Source organism: Aquarana catesbeiana, linkage group LG01 (genome assembly GCF_042186555.1).
Source record: "Aquarana catesbeiana isolate 2022-GZ linkage group LG01, ASM4218655v1, whole genome shotgun sequence".
Taxonomy (NCBI): domain Eukaryota; kingdom Metazoa; phylum Chordata; class Amphibia; order Anura; family Ranidae; genus Aquarana; species Aquarana catesbeiana.
The window spans coordinates 347016773-347044531 of record NC_133324.1 but is presented as its reverse complement, the minus strand read 5'-3'; the positions used below and the strand labels follow the sequence as shown (position 1 = coordinate 347044531).

At 42.1% G+C, this 27759-nt stretch overlaps 1 long non-coding RNA gene across 1 annotated transcript; it reads right to left on the bottom strand.

The window, feature by feature from the left end:
- Positions 1–1336: 1336 nt before the first annotated feature.
- On the bottom strand, positions 1337–6959 carry LOC141145491 (uncharacterized). The gene is made up of 2 exons (XR_012244566.1): positions 4109–6959; positions 1337–3158 (listed from the first exon to the last, which is right to left on the bottom strand). It is a non-coding gene; the product is annotated as an uncharacterized lncRNA (long non-coding RNA).
- Between the last annotated feature and the right edge of the window lie 20800 nt (positions 6960–27759).

Here is a 27759-nt window from a genome sequence, read left to right as displayed (position 1 = left end):
TGTGTACGGGGCATAATAGGTAACTATGTAACTATAAAAACCAAGGAAAAAAATTTATAGTATGCTTCAATATTTGCTAACAAAAATTTAATCCCTATCTATTCAGAAAATAAAAATATGTAAATTACAACAAACACTGAAAAGTATAATTGGTGCCACTGAGACATTGCCAAATTGAACAAAACACTGTGGGACTCTATGGGGAGTTAAGTAATTAAGATATAAAAATGTTATACCAGGTTCAGTTTGACAAAGCTCCGTGTTTGATAGAATCTCTACACTTGACAAATGCCAGTATAAATTTACCATCGTCTTGTTGGGTAACAAGGTTTTAGTTATGACATATATCACAGTGATAGCCCCCGCTATACGCACAGTGAAAAGCAGTCATACAAAATCCTCAGTCAAAACTTCTAGGAAATGTGCTTGTTCCACTTCAAACAGAATGATGTCATTTGTGGTGTTTTCTTCTTGAACTGTTAATTTGTTTCTGTTTTCCATTCAAACAACAGTCAAATCAACAACAGTTATTCACTTTTTCTTCAGGGCCTGTCACAACTGACATTTATTTCTAAAATGTGAGATCATTCTAACACATATATAAAAAAAATCTAAAAGGGTTATAGATATCATTGAATAAAAAAAAAATACATCATAGCCAAAAAGACTGCAACATATTCTTTTTATATGTGGGGTGCACCTCTAGACTTCTTCGAACCCAAATTGCTTACAATAATGGCAAAATGCTTCCGGTTCAGGGGCAGATAGATAAGATTTGTTTTTTCTTAAAGTCAAAATGTCATTTTTTTTTCTTTTATAGGTAAATGAGAGATCTGGGGTCTTTTTGAACCCGGATCTCTCAATAAATAAATAAGGACTTTTCATGCTTATTTCCATTACAAGGGATGTTTACATTCCTTGTAATAGGAATAAAAGTGATAAAAAAAATAAAAACAGGGACAGTGTAAAAATAAAAAATGAAACGTAAAAAAAATAAGGAAAAAAAAAATGAAAGTGCCCCATCCCTACGTGGTTGCGCGCAGAAGTGAACACATACATAAGTCGTGCCCGCATATGTAAATGGTGTTTAAACCACAAATCGTCATGAGGTATCGTCATGATCATTAGAGTGAGAGCAATATTTCTAGCATAAGCCCCCCTCTGTAATTTTAAACAGATAACCTGTAAACATTTTTAAAGCGACCTATGGAGATTTTTAAGTACCGTAGTTTGTCGCCATTCCACGAGCGCGTGCAATTTTAAAGCATGACATATTGGGTATCTATTTACTCAGGGTAACATCATCTTTTACATTATACAAAAACATTGGGCTAACTTTACTGTTTTTTTTTTTTTTTTTTTTTTTTTTATCATTATTCATTAAAGTGTATTTTTTCCCCAAAAAATGACATTTGAAAGGCAGCTGCGCAAATATAGTGTGACAAAAAAAAATATTGCAATGACTGCCATTTTATTCTCTAGGGTCTCTGAAAATATATATATATAATATTTGGAGGTTCTAAGTAATTTTTTAGCAAAAAAATACTGATTTTTACTTGTAAACAACAAATGTCAGAAAAAGGCCTGGCCTTAAAATGGAGAGCTCCAATGGGGGTTATTTCCACCGCAGACTTCTTGAAAGAGAGTTTGACAAAGCTCTGTGTTTGATGGAATCTTAGGTTTTAGTTATGACATGTATCACTGTGGTAGCTCCCACTAGCCACAGTGAAAAGCAGTCATACAAAATCATCAGTCAAAACTTCTAGAAAATGTGCTTGTTCCACTTCAGAGAGAATGATGTGGGATTTTCTTCTTGAACTGTTGACACTTATTTATAAAATGTGAGGGCCCAACAGAGTCGGGTTATATTTTTAGCCCCTAGCCGCATATTCCTAGATGGCCCCTTCCGACATTTTTGTGGTACGAGTTAGTGCAGGGCTGTTCAATACATTCTTTTTGGCAAACTTGCTGCAGTCTCAAATAGGAAGTTTAGCATCTGGTCACCTGGTTAAGTGTAGACTGAACTATATTTAGTCAGATAGTTTTCTCACAATCTTCCCAACCAAGAACTGCTAAATATAGCTTTCCTGACCTGATTATAACCTAATCATTCTAACACATATATAAAAAAATCTAGAAGGGTTATAAGTATCATTGAAAAAAATACATCATAGCCAAAGTGCCTGCAATATATTCTTCTTATGTGCACTCCAATATGTGGGGTGCACCTCTAGACACCTTTGAACCTGAATTACTGAAAACTATAATGGTGCTGCTTACAATAATGATACAAATGTATCCAATGTATCTAGATACTTCAAATATGTACATGCTGGTAATATGAATGCGTTTACTTTCAGTGGTCTAGAGAGGGTTAAGAGAGCTCCTGGCGGGGTGTTATCCACCACAGACTTCTCGAAAGAGAGATGTGGTGGATCTTTTCCCTGGGGTCTGGAACACCTCAACTCACCTAAACACCCAACTCAACTCCAGGTGGAATGTGGATCTCTTTCTCAAATAAGGAAATATTTGTGAATCCTTTGATAGGACAACACTCAACCCCCCCCCCCCCCCCCTCCTAAGGCATCTAGGGTTATAATGTGTGTTTTCTACATATGTTTTGCAATACCAAGCTGTATCAGTTCCTCTTTTTGTGTATACGGCTTTCTTTTTGTCGCTAACGAAGGCCCACCTTTTCTTTCTTAGGCTACAGCCCATGAGTGCGTAGAATTTGTAGTAGTCTATGTTTTTAGTGTGTGTTTTGCTGTGAACAAGGCTACTCACTGAAACATGTAAGCATTTTATCTATGGCTGTGCAAAAAATAAAGATATTCATACGGATGTTGGAGTTGCCAGCTACTACTTTTGCTTTATGCTGAATTCTGGTGTATTGAGGGCACTATAAAGAGCCAGATCACCTGTTTGGTTTCCATGTACAATTCACAGATCTGTTCCCCATTGTGAGCGCTGCCCTTGTTCCCCATTTCCATAAACATTTTATACCAGGCTCAGTTTGACAAAGCTCCGTGTCTGATAGAATCTCTACACATGACAAATGCCAGTATAAATTTACCATCGTTTTGTTGGGTAATAAGGTTTTAGTTATGACATGTATTACTGTGGTAGTTCCCACCATAGTCACAGTGATAAGCAGTCATCTAAAATCAACAGTCAAAACTTCTAGGAAATGTGCATGTTCCACTTCAGAGAGAATGATGTAATTTATAGTGTTTTCTTCCTAAACTGTTGATTTGTTTCTGTTTCCCATTTAATCAACAGTTATTCACTCTTTTCTACAAGGTCTGTCACAACTGACATTTATTTATAAAATGTGAGGGTGCCAAACAGAGTCGGGTTATATTTTTAGCCCCTAGCCGTACTATCCTAGATGGCCCCTTCCGCACATTTGTGGTATGAGTTAGTGCAGGGCTGTTCAATACATTCTTTTTGGCAAACCTGCTGCCGTCTCAAATAGGAAGTTTAGCATCTGGTCACCTGGTGTAGACTGGACTATATTTAGTCAGATAGTTTCCTCACAATCTTCCCAACCAAGAACTGCCAAATATAGCTTTCCTGATCAGATTATAACATGATCATTCTGACACATATATAAAAAAAAATCTAAAAGGTTTATAGATATCATTGAAAAAAAAAGACATCATAGCTACAGTGACTGCAACATATTTTTCTGTAAGGAAGCTCAGTGCAGGAAAATAGTTTAGACTGATAGCACTGTGAGAGTTTAATTGTCTAAGACTGGCTATAGACAGTTCAGCAGGAATCAGGTGAATTTCAATCCATCTATGGACATTCCTGTTCACGAGAAGTTGATCTAATGCTCAGCTTCTCATAAACAGGCTTGTTGCAAATATGGTTTTAGTTAGCGCATGCAGTCAGTTGGCAGAGGAATCCCACTGTTAGACTACAGTGACACATCAGGGAGGAAACCCAAAATCACCTCAAAATGTGTGAATGGGGGAATCAGTTCAATTTTTTTTTCTGTTAAGCCTACTGGCCGAACTAAAAACTGAGCTATGTGAGCTGCTTAAAGTGCTGTTACTAAAGCCTATTTTTTTTTCAATTAAAATAACAAACATATTATAGTCACCTGCTCTGTGCAAAGTCCTGTCCTCTTCTCGGGTCCCCCGCTTGCAATTTTGTCTCGCCCTCTTCCCCGTCTGCTATGGGGGCACATGGTGCCTGCTCATTCCTGAGCTGTGAGTCTATAGAGCCACGCTCCATAGACACACACAGCGGGGCTAAGCCCCCCCCCCCACTTCCTCCCCATTGCATTTATTTGACTTGTTTGAGTCACTATGTAAAGAGGAAGTGAAGAAAAGATGCAGTTGTGCACAGCTCTGGATCTTCCCTGTGTAAAGGGGGGGGACAGAGAAATATTAAATATTTTTTTTTTACCTTAAAATGTAAAGCCAATTCATGAAATCTGAGCTGGGCACATCTATCTGCAGTGTTTACTCATCTCTCTTCAAAGTCCCATGGCTTTCTCCTGCTCCGGTCTTCTGTTATCACCATAATAACTTCTGACAAGTTCTCTGACACAGGAGATAAAACCAGGCTGAATTTTGTGTCAGGGTGGTTGCTATAAATAGATTAGCAGACAGCTAAACTATTGACAAGGCGGCACAGTGGTGTAGTGGGTAGCACTCTCAGCCAGCAGTAAGAAGGGTCACTGGTTTGAATCCCAAACACGACACTACCTGCCTGGAGTTTGCATGTTCTCCCTGTGCCTGCGTGGGTTTCCTCCGGGTACTCCGGTTTCCTCCCACACTCCAAAGACATGCTGGTAGGTTTATCAGCTTCTGTCCAAAATTGGCCCTAGTATATGAGTGGGGACCTTGGATTGAGGGTAGGGACTGATGTGAGTGTGCAGGGTTAGGAACAATTGTAGACACCCACACTCACTTGGGTTGAACTGGATGGACTGGTGTCTTTAGTCAACCTTATTAACTATGTAACTATGACAGAACAGCTCTGAGAGTCTCTGCCTTTGTGGAGAGGTCTTGGCTGAGTGCCCAGACTTCACACTCAGTGCTGAACAGGAAGTGAAAATTCTAACACGATGTTCACTTTCTAAACAGTATATAAAGCTGAAGACAGCAGATATACATGTAAAACTTATGTAGGGAGATTTGTTTTATCTCTGTGTATCATCTGAGGCTGTTCACTTTACTGGGTATATGTGAGGCTTTACATCCACTTTAATGCAAGGAACACTTTAGGGTAAAAAAGCATTTTTAGCTTTAGTATCAAATTAAAGCTCCATTCACACCTAAGCATTTTGTAGCTTGAAGCTCCAAAATTCTCAGCATCAAAAATACCATGGTTTTTCCATTGTGTTTGTTCACACCTGAGCATAGTGTCACTTGAAGCATTTTTGGCCCCAATAGATTTCAATGGGAACACGTGAAAAAAATTGTCTTTGTAGAGTACAATTATGATATAGTGAACATATGTATCATGTATCCAAGGCCTGATGAAGCAGCTTTGCTGTATATGAGCCCTGTATGTCGCTGTCCTCTTCCGGGTATAGGACGTGCAGGTAGAAGGAACACAGATTCTTAGTAAAAAACAGCATATAATACACACATTAACACTTGTTAGGCACACATTTAACCCCTTTATTACCCCAAGATGTTAACCCCTTCCAGCCAGTGTCATTACTACAGGGACAGTAGTATAGTATTATCATATATTGTATTATAGTATTATCAGTGATCACTGTATTCATGTCACTGGTGATGTCAGTGTCAGTTAGTCAGTTCCCACTCAGTGTCAGTTAGTGTCAGATTGTCCACCGCACTATCACAATGCCACTATAAGTCGCTGATCAGCCATTACCACTATAAAAAATATAAACAAAAATTCCAGTATAAAGTATCTCACAAAAGTGAGTACACCCCTCACATTTTTGTAAATATTTTATTAGATCTTTTCATGTGACATGCCCAAGAGGGTTAAGGCAGTGATAGAAAATAATGGTGGTCACACAAAATATTGACACTTTGGGCCCAATTTGGACATTTTCACTTAGGGGTGTACTCACTTTTGTTGCCAGCGGTTTAGACATTAATGGCTGTGTGTTGAGTTATTTTGAGGGGACAGCAAATTTACACTGTTATACAAGCTGTACACTCACTACTTTACATTGTAGCAAAGTGTCATTTCTTCAGTGTTGTCACATGAAAAGATAGAATAAAATATTTACAAAAGTGTGAGGGGTGTACTCACTTTTGTGAGATACTGTATAATATACAATAGTTTGAAAAAACATGGCAAAAACTCACAAAGCTTATCACACTTTTCCCCCAGTAACTAGCTTTCCATTTTCTAAATATAAGTAAAATAAGTAACACTCAAGCAAAATATCTGCACAAATACTTAAACGCCTGGACAAATGCAGAAAAATACTTGTAAAATGGCCAAAGATGCTCAGCTCAAGTGTGAATGTGCTGATTCTCCTCTATTAGTCTTAGCTCCAATTTACAGGGGATTATGGGAAACTAAAACACATTTTGGATACTTATACTTCAGTGAGCACATACATGTATTCAGCACTCCCAGGATGGAGCTGAAGATGCTCCAAAAGAGTTTTAAGTTGCTGCATGATGCTTAATAATTGTGAATTGTTAGTTAAAGTGGAACTAAGATATACTTATCTCTGCTTCAACGTTTCGACGCCTGGGGGGTACCTCACCGGTTTGTTCTCCCTGGCGTCTTCTGGGTGCCAGCCTTCAGCTTTCTTGATTGTCCAGCGGAAGATGACATCACTTTGGTATATGGGTAGCAGTTCAGTCATTCCAGCACACAGGGATGTGCAGCTCAGTGTACATTCTACTGTGACTGTGAGCAGGAAGTGAGGTTTACTATTGCATTAGAGGTATTATATGTTTTTTCTGCAATAAAGAGCCTGCCTACTTGCAGTTTTTTTTTTTTTTTTACATTTTAGACTATAGTTCCACTTTAAATGAAGCATTAAGGAAAACATGTACCGAAAGAAATACAGTATCTCACAGAAGTGAGTACACCCCTCACATTTTTGAAAATATTTTATTCTAACTTTTCATATGACAACACTGAAGAAATGACACTTTGCTACAATGTAAAGTAGTGAGTGTACATCTTGTATAACAGTGTCAATTTGCTGTTCCCCCAAAATAACTCAACACACAGCCATTAATGTTTAAACCACTGGCAACAAAAGTGAGTACACCCCTAAGTGAAAATGTCCAAATTAGGTCCAATTAGCCATTGTCCCTCCCCGGTGTCATGTGACTCGTTAGTGTTACAAGGTCTCAGGTGTGAATGGGGAGCAGATGTGTTAAATTCGGTATTAATAGCTCTCACTCTCTCATACTGATCACTGGAAGTTCAATATGGCACCTCAGGTGGCCTACGCTTCAAGAAGATTGCCAAGACCCTGAAACTGAGCTGCAACATGGTGGCCAAGACCATACAGCATTTTAACAGGACAGGTTCCACTCAGAACAGGCCTCGTCATGGTCGACCAAAGGTGTTGAGAGCACGTGCTGTGCGTCATATCCAGAGGTTGTCTTTAGGAAATAAATGTATGCTGTCAGCATTGCTGCAGAGATTGAAGGGGTGGGGGGTCATCCTGTCAGTGCTCAGACCATACGCCGCACACTTCATCAAATTGGTCTGCATGGCTGTCATCCCAGAAGGAAGCCTCTTCTAAAGATGATGCACAAGAAGGCCCGCAAACAGTTTGCTGAAGACAAGCAGACTAAGGATATGGATTACTGGAACCATGTTCTGTGGTCTGATGAGACCAAGATAAACTTATTTGGTTCAGATGGTGTCAAGCGTGTGTGGCAGCAAGCAGGCGAGGAGTACAAAGACAAGTGTGTCTTGCCTACAGTCAAGCATGATGGTGGGAGTGTCATGGTCTGGGGCTGCATGAGTCCTGCCGGCACTAGGGAGCTACAGTTCATTGAGGGAACCATGAATGCCAACATGTACTGTGACATACTGAAGGAGAGCATGATTCCCTCCCTTCGGAGACTGGGCCGCAGGGCAGTATTACAACATGATAACGACCCCAAACACACCTCCAAGACGACCACTGCCTTGCTAAAGAAGCTCTGGGTAAAGGTGATGGACTGGCCAAGCATGTCTCCAGGCCTAAATCCTATTGAGCATCTGTGGGGCATCCTCAAATGGAAGGTGGAGGAGCGCAAGGTCTCTAACATCCACCAGCTCCGTGATGTCGTCATGGAGGAGTGGAAGAGGACTCCAGTGGCAACCTGTGAAGCTCTGGTGAACTCCATGCCCAAGAGGATTAAGGCAGTGCTGGAAAATAATGGTGGCCACACAAAATATTGATACTTTGGGCCCAATTTGGACTTTTTAACTCACGTTTGTTGCCAGCGGTCTAGACATTAATGGCTGTGTGTTGAGTTATTTTAAGGGGACAACAAATTGACACTGTTATACAAGCTGTACACTCACTACTTTAAATTGTAGCAAAGTGTAATTTCTTCAGTGTTGTCACATGAAAAGATATCATAACAAACATGTGAGGGGTGTACTCACTTTTATGAGATACTGTAAGTACTAAATTACTTCTTTCTACCTTCCTAATGTATTAATAATCTGGCTGTCACTTCTGGGCATCAAAAACTTCAACTTGCTAAACCGAAAAAAATATGTAGATTCAGGGCCAAAACTAGGGGGGGGCGCATGCCCCGGTTGACACATCTAAGGGGCGGCGCCAGGGTGCCGCCCCCACCCGCACTGAAAACTGCTGCTCTATAAGTGCCACTGCCACCCGACCAATTATGCAGCCCTTGCTGCATAGTTTTCCAAATACCAGAGAATCAAAAAGGAGGGAGACCACAGAGATGCACTAGCGCTGAATCACTCTGCTCCTCCCACCCGCCCTTGCTATAGAAAGGCATTCCAGAGGAATGCATGTATCCAAATGCACAGTGTCTGCATTCGGATCTGTGCACCCACTTCTATAGGTGAAGCTCTCTGGTGGATGCATATGTAGCAAAAAGAGGCACAGCATACAGGACCTGTCTCAGCGCCTGTCTAAATGAGCCCTTAGGGTAATTTAAAAAATAGGAAATCACTGATATCCCAACAGCAATCCAGGATCTCATGAAAAACCTGATTCCGGGTATCCCCCAACATCGCCTTGAACTGGACAGAGCCCACAGAGCCCTTGGCCCCCCCAGGAAGGACAGATCCCCTAGGGATGTCAAAGTCAAGCCCCACTTTTATGCCACAAAAGAGAAAGTGATACGACATTCTCGAGCCAAAGCCCACGTGATGTGCCAGGGTCATCAAATCCAAATATTTGCAGACCTTTCTCCCATGACTATTCAAAGAAGAAGATCCCCCAAACCCCTCCTGAATGTTCTTTCCAAAAAGGAATTCAAATATTGGTGGGGATTCCCGTTTGCTGTAAAATTCACCTTTAAGGGCAAAACATACTCCTTCAAAGACTTCCCAGATGGAGAAAAAACCCTGCTGAACCTGAAACTAATCACACAAGAATCGGAGATGGATGTTACTAACGCAGTGACCGGAAACCTCCAAGCGCCCTCTTCCAGCCAGCCCAGTGGCCCCAGTTTGGAACAAAGCCAAGAGCAAGAAAACCACTGACACGAGGCCCCCTTAATCAAAGATCATCAGGGCCTCATAGCCCTTCCCGCTTCCACGTCTACAGGACTCCCTTAACCCCCAATTTCATCTGGGGCTCAACCCATAGTTGGAGCTTTAGCTCCCACCTTTCCTGAGCTCTTCACGCTCCTGACAAGGACATCGGACACTCTGACCATGGATCTTTCTCCCTTGCCCACTGAACGACGCTCCAACGGGTAGGCCTCAAACTCCTGTTACGCTTCAGTAGCCAAAAGTTGAATCCTCAATCCATATTTCCATTGCAGTTTCAGGGACTCTTCCCTCTTAAGCCCATCCAGAGGACATGAACTTCCTTCAGCCACCATACAGACAGATTGCAGAATGGGCCTGTCTGTCAGTGCCTTCCTGGATACAGACAATTCCACCAAGCAATGAAGGACAAGGTCGAATATCGACCACATTCCCTCTGGCCCGTCCATTATTTGGGGATTGGAATATACCCTGAAACAGGGGGAGGCTCTCCGAAGACAAGACCCCTTTGGTCAGGAGGCCACTGTTCCGATTGCCCCTTTCAGCAGAATTTCGTCTTAAGCATCCCGGGGACCTCATCTCCCCCACTTTTTTCAAGAAGGGAGATGTCGTCCTAGACATGGTCCCGGGGGTCTTCACACCCCACCACAATGTTTGTTAATCTTTTTGCATGTCAATGCTATTGTTGTTTTTCATGAGTTTCAATTGGAAGCCCATAGTCACGGGAAACCGTTATTGTGGGATAGGTCGCCAGACCCACCTTCAAGGCTGGCGCATTATGTTATTTAGATTGACAGACACATATCTGCCAATCTAAGGAGGTCCTATCTACAGACCCTCCTCCTCTTCTCCATTGGTTTTTCCTCTCTTTCCAGCTCTAACTCTTTTCTTTCACTTAGCCAACCACCTGGAACAGAATCCTTTTCCATCCTCACCCCGAAACGATTCCTTTTTAGCTTCCCAACCAGCCTCAATCCGAAGAAAACGTCAGAGGGTAAGTGACGGTGGTTTTCTTTGCATTCCTCCCCTGATTCCCCATGGCTGACCTACATACCACGTCCCCACTCCTCAGGATTGCCTCACACAATACACAGGGGCTAAACTCCCCAACTAAGCGGAAAAAAGTCTGTGACAGCTATCGCTCTTGAAAGCTGGACATTGTTTTAATCCAAGAGACCCACTTCCCGGTCCGGTACAGATTCCTGCACACCAACTACCCCACTTTCTACCTTGCTAATGCGGAGGACAGAACTAGGGGAGTAGCTATCCTCTTCTCCAAAAACAGTATTTTGCCTGGCGGTCAGATCTCAGGGACCCAGAGGGGAGGTTTATCCTGGTCAAGGGCACGATTGAGGGCCACCTATATTTCTTAATTTCATGTTACGCTCCCAATAAAGGGCAGGTTGATTTCTTTTAATCACTCTTCAAAACGTTGCTCCCACATCTAGATGGGACAGTGATATTCGGCGGGGATTCCAATGTAGCCTTCGACCAAGGGTTGGATAAGTCCAAACCCCTATCATCCCTACTCCCCTGCCCTACGAAGGCCAGTCTCAGGATAAACTTTTACACTCCCACAATCTAGTCGATGCTTGGAGGGAACTGGACCCTGGCAAAAGGGGATTATACCCATTTCTCTAGCCCTCACCAATCATACGCCAGAATTGATCATATTCTGATGCCCCCGGCCTTATCCCTTCGCACTGCCATAATAGATACCGCCTATCAGACCACTCAATAGTAGTCCTCTCTCTAAGACCTCTTTCAGTCAAAAGACCCAATTCACACTAGCGCCTAAACTAATCAATTCTAAGCGACCCAATTCAAACCCAAAATATTAAGAATGCCCTCAAGGAATACTTTGTGCTAAATGATGTAGACAACATCTCCCCGGAGTCTTTATGGGCGGCTCATGAAGTGACAATTAGGGGCAAAATTATCCAGATAGCAACCCAGCTCAAAAGGGAGCGCCAATCCACTGTCACGAAACTTGAGCGGGCATTTTTACAAAAGAAAAAAAGAGCATGAGAAACACCCAACAAAGGAATCCCTAACACAATTAAACAAGGCCAGACTGGAGCCTAATTTGGCCCTTACGGCTAAAGCTGAAAAACATATCCGCTGGAGTGGAGCAAAGTTCTACACCCAGAAAGATCATATAGGCTCTATGTTAGCTTCCAAACTTTCTCCCCGATTGAAATCTCACACCATTCCCAAAATCAGAGTTCCCCCCCGCCCACCGCCAACCCAAACAAGATACTGGAGGCGTTCCATGAGTGCTACTCCAAGATCTACAGCTCAAAATCCAGGGACATAGGACCAAGATTCTCTGACTTCATAAAGGACCTTCCTTTGCCACACCTCTCTCTTACTCATAGAAAATTGCTAGAAGCCCCCCTTACAGTAGAAGAGATTCTGGAGGTCATCAAAGACCTAAAAAAGAGTTCCGCTCCTGGTCCAGATGGCCTCTCGTTCCTGTATTACAAGGCCTTTGCAGAAACCTTAGCCTCATTCATGGGCAAATTCTTCAACAACAAAACTAAAGGTAACCACCTAGACCCCACACTAAATACTGCCTACATCACAGTGCTGCCTAAACCAGACAAAAATCCGGAAGAAGTTGGTAATTATAGACCCATATCCCTCATTAACAATGACCTGAAGATACTCACAAAGATTTTAGCCAACCATCTAGCCTCCTTTCATAGGTCACTACATTCATAAGGACCAGGTGGGATTCATCCCAGGCAGACAGGGCCTGGACCAGACCAGAAGGGCCATAGATGTAATTTCCATCCTTCAATCTAACTGGGATAAGGGTCCTAAACAGGAAGGAATGATACTCTTTCTAGACTTACACAAGGCATTTGATTCCGTGGAGTGGCCATACATTTTTTCACTATTTGAACACTGGGGTTTCGGCCAACGATTCATGGGTATTCTCCACGCTCTATATTCCTCCCCAAAAGCAATGATCCATATCCAAGGCCATTATTCAACTCCCTTAACCATTTCCAGGGGAACTAGACAGGGATGTCCTCTCTCCCCCCTGCTTTTTGTGATCGCAATTGAATCACTAGCGGTGGCCATTCGACACAACCCAAATATACAAGGGGTTTCCTGTGGTCTCCAGACCCACAAATGTGCCTTATTTACGGATGACATCCTCATGTTCATCACGTCCCCCTTGACTTTGCTCCCCAACCTGTGCAAAGTTCTTAAAGATTTCTCGGAGATCTCAGGCCTTATAGTAAACCATTCTAAATCCCAGGCCCTCAACATATCACCTTCCCCAGAAGTCCCTACCCTACAAAATTTATTTGAGTTTGCTTGGAGTAAACCATCCATCAGATATCTGGGAATAACCCTTACAGATAAAATTGAAAACCTATACTCAGCCAACAATCCCCCTATGTACAAAAAACTTGAATCAGACTTGAAAAACTGGTCCAGAGGGGAACTATCCTGGCTAGGCAAAATTCATACAATTAAGATGACGCTCCTCCCTAGAATGCTGTACTTGTTCCGAGCCCTCCCCATTTTGGTCAGGAAGGACCACCTAAGATCCTTCCAAAGCAAAATAATTCAATTCGTCTGGGATGGCTCGGGCTGTAGGATTGCCCGTAGGACCTTATTTCAACCTAAACTTAAAGGAGGGCTGGGCCTACCCAACCTCCTATGGTATTTTTGATCAGCTAGATTAGCTCAGTTGTCCACGGTTTATTCTAAATGTGAAAAACCAGACTAGATCCAACTTGAAAGACAGGCAGTCCCATCCTTCTCTCTCGACTTCCTCCTCTGGGTTCCCCCCAAGGAGCAACCACCAATTTTATCTTCCATCCTATTGCAAGCCCTTGCCCTGTAGGACAAATTGAGACCCTCGACCTCCCTGACCTCGGATTACCACCCACTGGAGCACATTTTCCACAACCCCGACTTTCATCCAGGTCTAGACATAAGGTTATTCAGGTAATGGTTGGACAAGGGAATGAACCGGTTTGGTCACTTCTTTAATTTCATGGGTCCTTTATCCTTGAGCTACTGTGTGAGCACTCTGGAACTACTGAACTCGGAAAGCTTCAGACACAGACAACATACCCATTTCCTAAACAAAATATAGACCAAAAACAAACCAAACCCCCCCTCCCTTACAGCCTATGAAAGATGGTGCAGTCAGCCAGGTGAACTAAGGGGTGGAATTGCAGTAATCTACCAGTCTCTTTCCAACCCAACTGACAAATCCTCCTACATGAAAGCCTGGGAGGATGAACTTCAGATACATTGGAATATTGAAAAGTGGCAGAGGGTCCACTCCAGATCTTATGCCGGTTTACTAAACATCCCCCTAATAGAGGCTAACCTCAAGGTAATGTCCAGATGGTATTATACTCCTACTAATCTGGCTTCCATCTTCCCAACGGCGAATCCCCTATGCTTCCGAAAATGCCACCTTCGGGGTACCATGTCCCACATAAGGTGGGAATGCCCATGAATTAGGCAATTTTGGAAAAAGATCTTTAACTTGATCTATAAAATCACTGACTGTCTACTCCCTAGAACGCCAACCATAGCCCTCTTGAACGACGACTTGCCAAAGACTCACAAACACACCCGTAAATTAATTCTCTTCATCCTGACTGGTGCCAAAATAACCATTGCTAAAGCATGGAAGCAACCCAGGGTTTCCCTTGCAGTTGCCATTCACAAAATCTCATGGATTATGACCCAAGAAAAATTATCCATCATATTAACAGATTCTACATCCTAATTTGAAACTATTTTGGGAACCCTGGGTGCGTTTCGTCGGGATCCCCATTACTACGATCCCTCAGGTTCCCAATTCCTCTTCAAACCCTTCCAGGTGGCCTCTTTGCCCCCTCCTTCTTTTCTTCTCACCTTTCTCTTTCCTATTAACTCTTCAGTTTAATTCATCTTGTTCAAACAATTATTACCTAATTCAGTTTTCTAGGTTTTACAGGATCTTCACCTTCGGGTCGGTCTTACTATTTGTTACAGGCCCATCCTGCTAGTCGCAGGGAGTGAGGGAGCCCCCCCAGGGCACAGTATGCTCCCATTAGGGGTGTCTCCCGGGGGCCTCCTCTCTTCCCTAGCCTTCCTCCATTCCTCAATGATGACAGTGAGTGAGCCTAAATATGCAGTTGTTAGCTAGACTGTACCTTTTTGTCTCCTTGTTATATACTATTCAAGCTGTGCCATTTGCATGTGTATATCGTGATTTCCTTCTGTCTCAACTTTGAGCTCTTATCAATAAAAAGTTTTGAAAGAAAAAAAAATGCACCAGAATGCACTGGAACACATCAAAAACACATAAAAAATGCACCTTACCCCAGTTCAGTGAGGGCCAGTTTGCACCATAGTATATTAAAAAAGGCAGCCATCCAAATAGATCATATGGGTTGCCATCATCCCTGGATATAAAGAATAAAAAACCCCCAAACAGGTGATGGGACTTTAAAGGCAACAAAGTATTAAAAAAGAATAATTTATTGATTACAAAACACACAAGAAAATTGAGTACAAAAATCACAGTAAACATATAAGCATAAGGATAATAATAGTCATAGAACCACTAAAAACAAGAGCGTGAATCGGTCATGGTATCTGTGCAGTCTTTCACATGGTCCTGCGCGTTTCAGGATTTATCTGGAGCGTCCCTTCATCAGGGGAAATCAGTGGAACAACAATCACGCCAAACCCAGCATAGTTGGAATCTCCCCGCCAAGACAGCGGTGATGACCGTATCAAACAACAACACCCCAGAATCCAGGAGGGAAGAGGGGGGTGAGGGGGGAGTGTGTGGCTGGCCCCACTTTATCCACACTGGTCCACCCAGACAGAGAGGGGGGAGCAATGCTCCCCGAGAAGGACAACACCGCCAATGTAAATAGAAGCTTAATAGAGTGGAAAGCCAGGGGGATAATGTGTACCGATGGGTAAGCAGGAAAGGACAATCAGAACTGGGGCAAACGGTGTGGTGCAGTGCTCCTAAATATTGCTTGAGTAGTGATCAATCTAGCTTATAAAGGCCACAGAGCAAGCTGATCGTCCATCCGCTCAGTTCGACGCCATCGAATATACAGATACCATAGAAAAGCAGTTTGGATGCGCTCCGGATGCTTTTCTGCATGCGCATTTTTGACACGTTTTTGATGCAATCCACTGCATTCCCCCCTCTTTTTTCTTGACCTTAAATAAGGACATGTGTGTTTTTGGTGTGTTTAGGTGCATTTTTTACCATGTTCCAGTACAGTCCAGTGCTGGAAAAATGTAGCACGTTCTACTTTTTTTTCTGGACCTGGAACTGACCACACTGGTGTGAACTATGCCTTTGAAAATCATTTAACCTACTATCAATGCATTTTTGATGCAGAAAAAAATGCACTGGACTGCATGTGCTATGAACTGGCCCTGAAAAAAACAGGACAAAAGAAGAAAAAAACATCTGAAATGCATCTGGAAACGCATCAAAAACGCACCAGAACGCTCCCAAAACGCATTATAAACGTGCATGCAACAACGCATCTGGAACGGATCTGGCGTATTTGTGGTGTGAACCAGCTCTGAAGGTAACAGGGGCTGGAGCAGATTTTACCACTTCAGTCACCTCATGTCTATGTAAAAAAGCAATTACTGAAGATAATAAAGTTATTCATATTTTTTTTTATTCTGCCAATATTGTGCTGAAAAAAATTATAGTATTTTCTTTGCAATCTTTGAACAACAAAAGGAGAAACGTTCACTTGTGTCCTAATTTGACCAGCTTAAACTATTATGTTATTGTAGATAAAGTAGATAAAAAAAGGAATATGTGTTCTAACATGTGTCCCTTTTATGATCACACAACAATATTGTTTCGTGTTTACAAAGGAAAAAAAACTTTAAAAAAAGACAAAGAAAAAACATATTGATTACGTTGCTGCAAAATACATGAATAAATAAATACATTAGCTGTAAAATAATAAATAGTGAGAAGGGGAAGAAGAAGTTAATTAAGCATTTTTTCACTTTCCAGCCTGCTCTCTGTAGTGGTTTTGCACAGAGCAGCCTGTATCCTCCTCTTCCCGGGTCCCACTTCGCTGCTCCTGGCCCCTCCCTCCTGCTGAGTGCCCCCACAGCAAGCAGCTTGCTGTGGGGACACCCGAGCTGAGCCCCAGCTCTGTGTGTCCATTCAGACATGGAGCCGCAGTTCAGCCCTGCCTCCTCTCTCTCCTGATTGGCCAACTGACATTAAATGACAGCAGCGGGAGCCACTGGTGCCACTGTGTCTCAGCCAATCAGGAGGAAGAGTTCCGGATGGCCGAGGCACTCGTACACATCGCTGGATAGAGATGGGGCTTGGGTAAGTATTTAGGGGGCTGAGGGGGCTGCTGCGCACAGAAGGTTTTTCATCTTAACCACTTCAACCCTGGAAGGATTTGCCCCCTAATGACCAGGCCATTTTTTGCGATACGGCACTGCGTCGCTTTAACTGACAATTACTCGGTCGTGCGACACTGTACCCAAGCAAAATTGACACCCTTTTTTTCCCACAAATAGAGCTTTCTTTTGGTGGTATTTGATCACCTCTGCGTTTTTTATTTTTTGCGCTATATATAAAGAAAGAGCGTCAAATTTGAAAAAAAAAATATTTTATACTTTTTGCTATAATAAATATCCAAAAAGAGGGGGCGTGGCCAGCCGGGAATGGAGATGGCAGCGTGAGAGCTGAGCTCCTCTTCCCACGAACCATCAGCGGCTCTAATCGGCTTTCCAGAGGGGGATTTCTCCCCACAAATAGAGCGATCTACACCCTACAGCATCGGGGACCATGACCAGGAAGAGAAAGGGGACCCCAAAAATTGACGGACTTTGTATCCTGGCAAGCACATGGAGGTAGGCAAGATGGCGCCAGCAGCACATCTACCCCAGCCCAGAACCCACACTCCAACCAAGCTAAAAAGGCCTCAAATAGCTTTAATAATGGGTCTCCCCACAGCCCGCAGTCATACCCTAACACCCCACAATCTGCAAGCCCAGCTAAAGCCAGATTTAAGATGGATGGATCTGGATGCAATTCAGCAGCCAGTCCCAGCAGTGATTCAGGGGAAGACACTAGAGAACTGCCAGATAGCATTGAAGTGTTCCCAACAAATAACATGCCTGTTATGGACACTGTCTTAAAAGACATGTTACTATCACTAAGAAGCTCAGTTCAAACTGACATGATGTTCTGCATGCAAAAATTCAATACAGACATCCAAGCAGTGGAATCGAGGGTGGAACACATTGAAAGCAAGATGGGGGAGTTTGCATCCACCATAAATGATTTGGTGGATGTACATGACGAGAAAGAGGAGGTAATAGAAGGGCTCAAATCCAAAATGGCTGACAGAAGCAGAAGAAACAACTTGAAAATTAGAGGGATCCCAGAAACAGTTCAGCAGAATGACCTGTTTAAAGATATCCTCCCTGAACTCACAGACGTTGATGTAATCATAGATAGGATCCATCATTTGCCCAAACCTACATACCTCCCTGATCAAGTACCGAGGGATGTAATATTACGGCTACACTTTTTCCATGTGAAGGAAAAATGAATGTCTGCGATGCGTTCCAAGGAGCATGTACCCCTGCAACATCAAAACCTGCAATTCTTTGCGGATCTGTCGCAGTACACCCTCCAAAAGAGATGGAACTTAGCTACAATTACTAAGGCCCTCAGGAACCATCAGATCAACTATAGATGGGGCTTTCCCACAAAAATCACAATCACCAAGGAAGGTCGCACTTTCAATGTAGATTCCTTGGAAAAAGGACTTTCTTTGCTAAAAGAATGGGGGGGATCATTCCAGAGCCTGATAACAATTCTTCTCTCCCTAAGAGCACCTCACGTGTAAACCCTGAATGGTAAATGGTCACAGCCAAAAATGCTAAAAAGCACTGACCATCTGGAAAGCATATCCATGCTATATACTGTTCTGGGGAGGAACAACTTCTCTCGGCTCACGAACTCACCCCTCTGACTACTCTTGAGCAGCAAAATGCTGCATTCGGGTATACAATACCCATATTTGGTTCAAAAAGTTCAGTTTCTACACTTACGAAGTACGTTTACTTTTCTATTTTTTCTGTTCATAATCAGTTATGTTTTTCTTTATAACATATTTTTCCAATACAGTCGGAACTTACAGATTCCTTTACAGCCTTTGGATGACTTCAGGTATGTCTCCTCCGAGATAACATCTGTACGAAAACTCCACCTATTCCATATGCAAAACCACAACGAAGAAGCACGATGCAAGGTCTTCAATGTGAGTACAAACCATTTTAAATCTGCATTAGCTCTTGCAAACATATTCTATACCGATTTTGACCACATGAGGGAGCCCTTCTTCCACAAAAGAACACTCATGCAAGTAAAATACCACATGCTTGTTTTTATGCAGTAATGGGGGTGACTTTCCTCTCCATGAATGTTAAGGGCCTTAACCACCCTGTCAAGCGCAAATCAATGTGGAATGAAGCTATACAATTTAAAAGCGACGTCCTATGTGCACAAGAAACGCACTTCAGCAGTATTTCCCCACCAAAATGCACAAACAGGCAGTTCCCCCATATTTTTACTGCTAATACGGACTCAAAAAAGAGGGGTTCTTATTGCAATACGAGACACGGTATCTTTCCAGTCTTATGAAGTAATCACAGATCCACAGGGAAGGTTCATAATACTGATTTGCAGCATAAATTCCTCACAATACACCATTGTAAAAGTGTATGCTCCAAACGCTCACCAAATACGATTTGTTAACAAACTCTTTCGAAAGATTTGAGCTCATCAAAAAGGGGCTTTGGTAGTGTGTGGGGACTTTAATATAATACCAGAACCACACCTCGACTCTACGTCGCACACTGCCAGAAAGCTCCCAACACTCCAAGAATCCATACACCGCCAAAACGTATTTGATGCATGGAGATGCCTCCATGCTGGAGAAAAAGATTTCACTTTTTTTTCTGACCCGCATGGTACTTATTCAAGGATAGCCCTATTCCTCGTGGACCAATGGACATTATCCAGAACAATCTCAGCATCCATCAATGATATCACATGGTCAGACCACGCATCGGTAACATTGGCAATAAGGGACTCTTTTTCTTCCAACCCTGTTCCAATTTGGAGAGCTAACCCACTTCTATTACAGGAAGCTGATACCAAAAGTGTATTAGAACAACATTTAGTGCATTACATTAGCGAAAATGAGCATTTAGTAACAGATACATTTGTTCTTTGGAATGCCCATAAGGCATTGATGAGGGGTATATTTATCAAACTGGGGGCAAGGAGGAGGAGGCAGCGCCAACAGAGAATTTTAGATCTCACGACTAAAATTCATGATTTAGAAAAAATAAATAAACAAATCTCTACACCTGCTACATCTAAACATATATCCCAATTGCGATATGATCTTCGTTTACTTTTACTAGAAAATTTTGAAAAACCAAACAAAGATCAAACATGAACTATTATGTAAACGGCAACAGAGCAGGAAAACTTCTGGCACAACGCATTAAGGGATGCAGGTACAAATCCAAAATTCCATTCATAACACATTCATTAACTAAAGAAAAAACACTATCACCCACAAGATATTGCTCACACATTTAGTCATTATTATGGCTCTCTATACAACTTAGCAGATGACCCACACACCATACAACCAACTCCTGACGCTATAAACAATTTTCTGGAGAAAGTATCTCTACCACACCTAAATAAAGACCAATTACTATACCTTAATTCACCCTTTACAACCCAATAGATTTCCAAGACCATTGATACACTACCTTTAAATAAATCCCCAGATCCCGATGGATACATTGGAGAATACTACAAAACATTCAAACACATTCTTTCGCCCCACTTGACCACTATATTTAATGCTGCAGCTGCTTCCTCCTCCTTCCCATTAGAAATGTTAAAGGCGCTTATAATCACACTGCCTAAACCCGGAAAAGAACCATCTATTCAACAGAACTTCAGACCAATATCATTGCTAAATAATGATGTAAAATTGTATGCTAAGTTAATTGCACTGAGACTAATTGATATAATGCCACAACTTATACATATGGATCAATCTGGTTTCACGAAGGGACGTCAAACAACTGACGCTACTAGGCGCCTAATTAATGGAATACACCATGCAAATTCTGGGAAAACGCCTTCTCTGCTCCTAGCTTTGGATGCAGAGAAGGCGTTTGATAGAATACATTGGGGGTATCTTGCAAAGGTGTTGGATAGGTTTGGATTTCACGGCACCATATTCTCAGCCATTATGGCTCTATATTCCAAGCCATCTGCTCAGGTGTGCACATCAGGAGTACTATCCACTCCATTTACCATTACAAATGGAACTCGCCAGGGGTGCCCCCTCTTACCGTTAATATTTAATCTTCTTATGGAACCCCTGGCGAGTTACATCCGCAATCATCCTCAAATCACAGGATTTAAGTTTGGCAACTCAGAACACACCATTAGCTTATTTGCTGATGATGTCATACTCATGGTCACAAATCTGGAGACATCCTTGGATTCAATCCACCAAACACTTAAAATATTTATCAGTATATCATACTACAAGGTCAACGACACTAAATCCTATATCTTGGGAATTAATATTCCTCCTAACATTAGAAGTAGAGTGGAACACCTATACCCATATATATGGTGCACCACCGGTATAAAATATTTAGGCATCACATTAACACCCAAAACAACAGAATTGTTTAAAGCCAATTATTTATCATTCTTAGATAAATTACAATCCAAACTCCAAGACTTAGCAAAAACTGAACTATCCTGGTCTAGAAGACTAGCTGCCTTTAAAATGGTAATCCTACCGCAGTTCCTATATTTATTCAGGACTATTCCTATTCTAGTACCTAACACTTTCTTTATTAAAGTACAATCTATGGTTAATCAATATATCTGGCAGGGGAAAAGAGCTAGATGCGCATTTTCCAAGCTAACCGCCACAAGGAAAGCAGGTGGGGTAGGATTGGTAGTTCTCAAAGATTACTATACTGCCTCAATTCTGGCACAAATTAAAGCATGGTTCCCCCACCACCCCAACACCAGATGGAAAGAACTGGAAAAAATACAAATTATAGGGGGCAATCTCTATCATTTCCTTCTGGCTAGCTCGCAACATAACCTCCAGTACTTAGGGATCTCTCCCACTATAGTAGCATCTCTTCATGCATGGGCAGCACTATCAAAGATCTCACATCCGGACTTGATTACATCAACATTAGAATTACCCATCCAAAGCTTAACCCACATTATTCAGGATCTGCATATCTCACATTAGGTTGCAAATGGGATAAACAATATTGCAGATGTATTGATTGGCCCGACACCTAAAACATTTAGGACACTACAAATAGAATTTAATCTAGCTGATTCCGAATATTACACATATCAAAGGATTACACACTTACTAAGCACCAATATGAACACGTCATTGGAGATGCCTTGGAGAGTGCTCCAATATTACACCAACTCTGACCAAGATTAAAGGAATATCATTATTCTACAACTTACTGAACAACAAAAACATATTGTCTAAAACAACCCATATGTTAGCTTGGGAGAAAGATTTGGGGTTCTCCTATTCACTAGACCAATGGAGGGAGGCACGACACATCATGTACGCTGCAACCAAAAGTGTAAACCTTTGGGAATTGTCACAAAAAATCCTTCTCAGATGGTATCTAACCCCCCACAGAATATCAAAATTTTCTCCACAGAGTACTAACACATGCTGGAGGGGAGGCGGTGCGGTGGGAACATTGTATCATATGCTATGGTCCTGCCCTAAGATCCTCCACTTTTGCAGAGGAATACGGGATACGATTGCTCAAATAACAAATAGTAAGAAATATACCGTATTTATCGGCGTATAACACGCGCCGGCGTATAACACGCACCCCAAGTTTAGGAGAGAATTTTAAGGAAAAAAATTTTTTAGGAGGGAAGTTTAAGGAAAAAAAAACTTACATTAAAATGCCCATCAATGCAGCCTTATCTGTCCATCTGCAGCCTTTTCAGTGTCAGTGCAGCTTTGTCAGTGCAGCCTTGTCAGTGCAGCTTTGCCCCAGTGCAGCCTTGTCAGTGCAGCTTTGCCCCAGTGCAGCCTTGTCAGTGAAGCTTTGCCCCAGTGCAGCCTTGTCAGTGAAGCTTTGCCCCAGTGCAGCCTTGCCTCAGTGCAGCCTTGCCCCAGTGCAGCTTCGTTAGTGCAGGTCTGCCCCAGTCCAGCCATGTCAGTGCAGCTTTGTGCACTCGGTGTAGATTCAAAAAATGGCGCCGAGACTGCAGGGAGCCGAGATACACATACTCGAGTGTTCTCGGCTTTTTCCGGCGCCGCCGTCACGCCCAGTCCCGCCCCTGGACCTGTGTTATGTCCATCATAGGGCGGGACTGGGCGTGACTGTGAGCGGCGCCGAAAAAAGCCGAGAACACTCGGGTATGTGTATCTCGGCTCCCTGCAGTCTCGGCGCCATTTTTTGAATCTACACCGAGTGCACAAAGCTGCACTGACATGGCTGGACTGGGGCAGACCTGCACTAACGAAGCTGCACTGGGGCAAGGCTGCACTGAGGCAAGGCTGCACTGGGGCAAAGCTTCACTGACAAGGCTGCACTGGGGCAAAGCTTCACTGACAAGGCTGCATTGGGGCAAAGCTGCACTGACAAGGCTGCACTGGGGCAAAGCTGCACTGACAAGGCTGCACTGGGGCAAAGCTGCACTGACAAGGCTGCACTGGGGCAAAAAGCCGAGAACACTCGGGTATGTGTATCTCGGATCCGACAAGAGCCGAGATACACATACCCGAGTGTTCTCGGCTTTTTTCGGCGCCGCTCACAGTCACGCCCAGTCCCGCCCTATGATGGACATAACACAGGTCCAGGGGCGGGACTGGGCGTGACGACGGCGCCGGAAAAAGCCGAGAACACTCGAGTATGTGTATCTCGGCTCCCTGCAGTCTCGGCGCCATTTTTGAATCTACCCACGGCTGTGTATGTCGGCGGCGACCGCGGCAATTGCCGCGATCGCTCCGATGACACAGAAATCGGCGGGGATCGGCCTATAACACGCACCCACGATTTTCCCCTGATTTTCAGGGGAAAAAAGTGCGTGTTATAGGCCGATAAATACGGTATATCACCAGGCACAGCACTGCTATCCCTGGACATGGAATTAATAGCACTAGGAGACAGAACTATTGTAGTCCACATTCTCTTAGCCGCCAGACTAACAATAATGTGCCATTGGAGAGACATTCAGTTTCCGTCTCTCCAAGAGGCAATAAACACAACCAACACCCAAGCAGCGTACGAGATGATATATGCATCGATCCAAAACAACCATAACAAAGCAAATAAGACTTTGGAGAAATGGACAAACTGGTACGCAAAAACACATAAATATTAAATGACTTAATTATACGCTTTATTACAATACCCAAAGGGAAAGAATGTTCTGACTGTGAGTATGTATTTTCTACCTAAATTTATGTTAATCTATTTTTATTTTTTATCATTACTGTTATTATTTTTATTCCTTATCTTATACATTGTAATTTAATGCTTGGACTGACACCAAGATATCTACCTTTTTGAGGACATTGCACAATAGGGAACAATGGGGGGTACGGCACTCTCCCTGAGCACAGATGTTCCCAGTTGTGGTGCTTGGGAAAGGGAGCGATGCCCTTCACCCTAGCACATAGTATGGATCTTATATAAGAATACAGTTGATTGTATGAAACGCACTTTTAAGTAATTCAACTATGGACAACCACTCATATCTGATTTGTAACTTAAATTGAAGAAAGTAATGTCTAAGTGATTTTCTACTTTTTTGATAATTTCTTCTTTCCGTTTATATGTTTTATTTTTGTAAAAATATGCAAAAAATCTTTCAATAAAAAATATTGATTTAAAAAATAAATATCCAAAAAAAAAAGTAAAAAAAGAAATCTCTTCATCAGTTTAGGCCGATATGTATTCTTCTACATATTCTTGGTAAAAAAATTGCAATAAGCGTATATTGATTGGTTTGCGCAAAAGTTATAACGTCTACAAAATAGGGAATAGATTTATGGCATTTTTATTATTTTTTCTTTTTACTAGTAATGGTGGTGACCAGTGTTTTTTAGCGATACTGCGACATTGCAGCGGACATATCGGACACTTACACATACCTAAAGGTGATGGTATAGAAATAAATACCACTTGCAGCACTTAGACCCCTTTCACACTGGGGCGCTTTGCAGGCGCTACAGCGCTAAAAATAGTGCCTGCAAAGTGCCCTGGAACAGCCGCTGCAGTCTCTCCAATGTGAAAGCTCCAAGGGCTTTCACACTGGAGCGGTGCGTTGGCAGGATGCTGAAAAAAGTTCTGCTAGCAGCATCTTTGGAGCGGTGAAGGAGCGGTGTATAAACCTCTCCTTCACTGCTCCTGCCCATTGAAATCAATGGGGCAGCGCGGCTATACCCTTTTTCGGCCGCTAGCGGGGGTTAAAACAGCCCCACTAGTGGCCAAATAGCGCCGTTAAAACGACGGTAAATCGGCACTAGATATAGCGCCGCTTTACCGCTGACGCCGCTCCCGCCCCAGTGTGAAAAGGGCCTTATACTATTTTGGTGTAATTTTGTGTTTATATCCACAGATACACACCAATACATTTGCATGTTGCATATTTACATGCTGCTGCAAGTGGTATTTATTTCTATACGATCACCTTTAGTTATGACATTGATGTTTGTATTATTTTGTAGCATTATTCTGAATAGGTTGATTTTAAGATGGGACACCAACTGTTCTAGTCTACTATTATACTTTTTATGTTACATTTTTGTACTCATTATACATTGGTATTTTTTTATGCTTACACCCACAGACTCACATCAAATGCAATTGTGGGCTATAACTCTGTAGAGGCCGGAAAGCCAGTGCCGATTTACCTTTCATCACTGATTGGGTGCTCTTGCAGTGACTCTAATACTTCCCCATCCCCGCCATTGTGCGATTTGGAGTGGTTACACGCCCTCTTCATTTCACCTTGAGTTGGCCCTATTTGCCGCCAGACCCCCTGGGTGTGCAGATGTCCATCCGACTTCATTTGTGTGTCCTCTGTTGGCCGATCCACTTTTATAAGTACACCTAATCCATTGTCTTGTCTTCATTAGCTTTGGTTTAGCATGCCAATCTATGGTTTGAAGTGTAATTCTAATAGGCAAAAGTCTTTTGTATTATTTTATTACTGTACTAATATCTAACTTATGCACATTATAGAAAGACCATACGTCTGCTATAAGTGACACTAAGCCTCTGAAGAAGGACATTTCTGTCCGAAACATGTCAGGCGTCATTTCCGGCATTGATCTGTGCTAGCCCAGAATGTCTGTATAGGACAGCTAAGTTTCAGGTCTATTATGTTTTTAATGTTTCTTCATTAATTTTTTGATACTTGTATACCATTTACTATCTTGTGAATAATAAATATCTACCTTTTTACTATACATTTGGTCCCTCATTTAAAATCCCGAGGGGTTATACCGTGCCTTGTGCACTAGGTTCTTTTTCTGTTTACACAGTGGATTGGACTGACCAAATAATTATGCACGGATTGCCAATCCCTATCACGTTAATCTATTTTCAGTAACAGATCACAAAATACAAATAGATCATTTTGAAAAATATTGCATTAATACATACTGGTAATGCAAGTGTGCAGAAGCTACTTTGTCCTTGCACCTGACATTTACTTGTAGACTATAATATACATGCATTTTTCGTGTTTACAAAAGGAAAAAAAGACTTAAAAAAAAAAGACAAAGAAAAAACATATTAATTGCGTTGCTGTAAAATACATGAATAAATAAATAAATAAATAAATTGTAAATGTACAATTAAATAAAATTCCTAGCAGGAAGGGAATTTTTTGGGCAAGGGAAAGGTCGGCATAAGTGGCATAGAATGTTTTCCATATATACACACCTGATAATATTTTTTTTAAATTAAGTTTAGTTCTGCTTTAAAGTGGATGTAAACCCAATGTCATCCTTTCTAAACTACTGCCATGGGGGTTATCTATAAGGATAGACATGCCTCCTGCATGTATCTTTACCTGTCAAATGTCTCCCCTCTGTCTGTTATGAGAGCCAAAAAACTGCAGATCCTGTGGGTGGGTCTGTTGTCTGGAGCTCGGTGGGTGGAGTCGTGATGTCAGTAGACTCCCCGCCCACCTCTACATGCCCCTTGTCAATATGCATTTTCTCCTGTTTATTTCTAACACTGAACTTCTGCTATGATCTCTAACATCCAGTGAAAAGACAGGAAAGTAACCACATGACTTCAGCATGCCAAATCATGCTGAGGTGTGGAACAGCCAATCCTTGCAGAGCTGCTGAAGAAAGGAGTGGGGGAGGGAATTTAAAAAATAATGCATATGTCTTAGGCTGTCACTCACAGTAAGGGGGAGGATTTGTCAAAGTTTTTCTCAGTTTGTCAAGATTTCTCTCACTGAACAATAAAAGGGGATTGCTCAGAGATGGATTAACTCTTTGTGGCAAGACTGGGCTCAAATGATAGGAAATCTTATACTCTACAGTATGATATAAAAAATTTTTGCGGGTTTACATCCACTTTAAGTAACAACAAAAAAAAACATTAGTGCATTTTAGAAAATGTATCAGAAACAGTAGTTTTTAGTTACAACTGCACTAATACAGACATTATTTAATGTTCACACATCCACTTGGTGGTGCTCTTTACTGCAGATAAAACTTGGTATATTAAAAACAAAACTGAAACAGATTGCACTCGACAACTTTTTAGAACAGAGATATCACTTTCGATATTTAGAGCTGAACAATGTGAAATAAAATTGACCAAATGACAATGCATTCAATTTCAATGAGTTTAATAGAATAAATCACTTCCACATTTCATTTACACTTTCCCACAGGTTCCCCTCTTAATGCTGTTTACTAGATTTTTAAATATTTGGAATTGCACAGTTTATAAATGTCATGAAAC